Source organism: Olea europaea, chromosome 5 (assembly GCF_002742605.1).
Source record: "Olea europaea var. sylvestris chromosome 5, O_europaea_v1, whole genome shotgun sequence".
Lineage (NCBI taxonomy): Eukaryota > Viridiplantae > Streptophyta > Magnoliopsida > Lamiales > Oleaceae > Olea > Olea europaea.
Window position 1 is genome coordinate 2,089,387 of NC_036241.1, and position 4,058 is coordinate 2,093,444.

The following is a 4,058-nucleotide window of genomic DNA, read 5'->3' on the forward strand; positions in this document are numbered from 1 at the left end:
AAAAAGATTTGATGAGTAAAATGCGCAAGTTATTCATGAAAAATGTTTAAATAGTTGAGATAATCATTCATATAATATTGAAATTCATGAACATGAACATTAATTAATTTTAGAATTAATGAAAATAGTTTATTATTGAATCAAGTTAAAACAAATCTTTCACATATTATTTCATTATGAATGATATTCGACCTTAGATTAATTAAATAATTTTGAAAATAAATAAATATACATGAACTTGAAGAATTAATATACGTCTAGATTAATTGAACAATATAAAACTTAAAATGAACTTAATGATTTAATTTCTACCATAGATTAATTGAATAATCTTGAAAATATAAAAGTTACTTATGTGGACATGTCGTTCGTTCGTTAAACTCTCAAACCCGAACAATTGAACATAAATACTTTTTTTCTTTTCTTTTTAGAAATCAATGATTCAAGGAATCAATCAATCAATCCCTCGTGTCTAGAACCCTAATCAATCTTCAATAAACTGATTGACAACAAATTGAAAAGGTTTTTATCTCGGATCCCTTTTCTTTCCTTAATCTACTTATCAATTTTGATTAGTTTGTCGAATAATTTTTTGTGGGCTATTTCTTAAATCTTGATTCTAATGTTGTTTGAGCCGTTTATGTATTTTTATGTTTATTTGCTAATTATGCGATTATCGTTTTTGGCGAGAAACCCCATTTGGAGAAAAGTATTTTGGGTAAATTAATGAAGGCACTCTTGATTTTACGGTAAATTGTTTTCAAGATTAATTCGAATAGGTAATGAATACGTCTTAATATTTTTGAAGCTTTCTGTGTTTAGCTGAACTTTGATGTTTGGCATGCATAATTGACAAGATTGGACTTCACAATAAACGAAATTTTGGGCCCGAAGGCTTTAGAAATGTAGAAGTTAGATTTGCATGTAATGCAAAACGATGCTTGAATAATCTTGGAACATATTTATGATGTGAGTCATAAGTGTTTTGCAGGCAAGTTTCATTTATTAATTTTAAAAATAACATATAAATGAGGTCTAATTTTTGTGATCTAGTCCCGACAAGAAGTGCCGGATCTAGTCTCCATGATAATAACAATGGATGTCAATGATGGTGCGGTTATGGGGCAAAGGAGGAATCGGTAAGAATGAGAGAAGAAGTGGGATGGTGTTTGCTGAATAGTGTGTAACCAATTAATTGGATAATTTGTGATCGATAAATTAAATTGTGATCTATTACATGTGTTATTTTGTAACTACATATGTCATTATGACCCATGAATGTGTCTTATGTAATTGTGAATGGTATGATTTGTGACTAGTATATGAGTTGGACCATAATATTGTATTATTGTGATCGTGACATGTTTAATTAAATAATAGGTCACAACATTTTATCAATGTGACCACTTGATTTTTGAAATTTTTTCACAATTTTATTTATTTTTTTTTTGAAGTTGTATTTTGCAACATTTGTAGTTTTGAATTTTTCCTAAAATTATATATAACCAAGCCCAACATTTATTTCATCAATTTTCAATCTCTGTCTTTAGAATAATCAGAAATATAATATAAGATCATAATGTTAATTTTATATTTTACTTACAGATTTATCATCTTCCTTCAATGGATTATTGCCATATTTGTTTTGATTATTTTATTTTATTTTTATTTTTTGTTTTTACTCCATCATATTACATAATCTGCATTTTATAATGTTAGGGGAAAATTAGGCGGCCAACCTTTTAAGAAGTGTGGAAATAGTTTATAACTTTCAAAATGTCTATTACTCCCTTAATAAGAATTAAGTAATAAAAAAAATAAAGAAAATTCAAAACCCAATTTTAATTGCAACTGTCGGCAGCTCATTTACCTAACACAAACACCAAAATAGATTAGGATTCAATCTCATAATACTAAATAGATTGTGGAATTAAAACTTCATTTTAAAGATTGGATATCTATTTAAAGATTGAGGAGTTCAACCATAATTTTTCCTGATATTTGTTTTAGTCAAATGTGTATTGCATGTTATTATTAAAATTTTATAAGTATTGTTAAAAAAAAAAAAAAAATTTGATGTTGGATTAATATATATAGAGTTATATTGCACATTTGTTTGATCCCCATTATTTATAAAATATATATATTTTTTTCTCTTGTTTTTAATCACATAATTTTTAATAAAATAATATTATACGTAAATTCAAAACCTTTCTTTATTTTTTAGTCACACATTCTCTATCAATCTATTATTTCAAAATTGTATCTTTAGAAGAAAAATATGGCTCAAACACACTCATAATTTCCTATGACAAAGTTTTGATTAGACGAGAACGCTCCTCTACATAATTTCTTTTGTGAGGTAATGTGTATCTCATTTGCCTAAACTATTTGTTGCTAAAGAAATTTTTTTTGAAGGTGCAATGTATAACTAATCAGTGACCCCACAAAATTTCGAAATTTTGCGTTTTTTCAAAATTTATGTTTGCTATTCCCTTGTTTGAGCATCGTGCAGCTTTTCCTTGATGGCTCATTTTTTAAATCATTAATTAATTTCTCAATCTTCTCAAAATGTCTACAATATGTAAATTCTGTCAAAATCTAACCTCCATAATTGCTCAACTAGTTACGCCAGTGACAGCTAGTGGCCACAAATATCTTCTTTCCCTTTCCTTAGAATAAATGTGCAACTGCATCTCCAGCAAGAGCTAATTTAAGAGTCTTAAAAGACTGCTGAAAGACATGAGTACAAGAGGAAGTAGCTCAACTAAATGAATAGGGAAATAAACTGAGAGAACTGCTAGTAGTTCCACTTGCAGAGAATAATTGATCCATGTTGCAAGAAGAAGACTAACGATGAAATGAATAGCCCCTTAAGGATTCTGCCAATGCTACATACTGAACACTGTAGAAGCCACGAAGACCGACAGGGCCCTTTCCCTTCCCTTATTTTAAAATTAGAGGGAGTCGAAAGCGGGAGAAAAAGTAACCACTAGTAGGGATATGGATGGAGTCTCACTCAGTAAAGGGAGTTAAAGATTCCTAAGATCACGATAGAGTGTACTTGACTTTGGATTAAACACCAGTATTTAGTCACAGAACACATCTGTTCTTGTCTCTCAAATCTCAATCAACTACCAGTGTATGTTGTTTCAGAAAATTTACAATTTGTCTTTTGACCCACAATAGAAAATGTCCAACTCCGTCACTAAGTCCTGTACAAATGTTGATTCCATGATAGGAAAACAACCTTGAGCTGGTAAGAAGTTATTAATACATGTTGAATAAATTATGAGTATTAGTTAGCAATGTTCTGATAATTTGTTAGAAAGGGAAAAAAAATCATCAAAAAAGGATTTGATGAATAAAATGCACAAATTTTTCATGAATATTGTTTAAATAGTTGAAAACCTCATTCGTATAATGTTGAAATGGGTTGTGCAATATGTACATAACAATTTACTTAATAGTTTACTAACAGATAATGTGATAAAATTTAGTTGGATCAAAATCTTATCAATCAAATAAGTTTCCTACTGACATCTTGATATAAAACATTTTGTAACTAGTCATGTATAAGAAGCATTTTTCATATTGAAATATATCATACATGAACACGAACATTAATTCATTTTAGAAGCAATGAATATAGTTTATTATTGAATTAGGTTACAAATCTTTCAAATACACTTTCTTATGAATGAATTTCAACCTTAGATTAATTAAATAATCATGAAAATAAAGAAGTGAACGTGAAATTGAAGAATTAATATACACCTAGATCAATTGAACAATAAAAAACTTATATGAACTTCATGATTAATTTCCACCATATATTATGAATAATCTGGAAAATATATCACAAAAAAAATTAAATATTTTGAATAAAATATAAATAAAAAATACTAATAGTATGAAACAAAATGCCGCTATTGAAAGTAATGATCGAAAAAGAGCTGCACTATATGTATAGGGATGGTTCACAGGATCGGTACAGGTGAGACACAGGAGGTGAGGTGGGTGATTCATTTTTGACAAAAAAAAAAAAAAAAACGCCC

General features: G+C 28.4%; 1 protein-coding gene across 1 annotated transcript in view; it reads left to right on the forward strand.

Annotated features, from left to right (window-relative positions):
- The first annotated feature begins 448 nt into the window (after positions 1 to 448).
- The window catches only part of LOC111394380, a 19,472-nt gene continuing 15,862 nt past the window's right edge, over positions 449 to 4,058 (forward strand). Inside the window, exon 1 of the mRNA XM_023020169.1 lies at positions 449 to 522. The gene's annotated coding sequence lies outside the window, so the exon portion shown is untranslated. The remainder of the gene's footprint in view (positions 523 to 4,058) is intronic.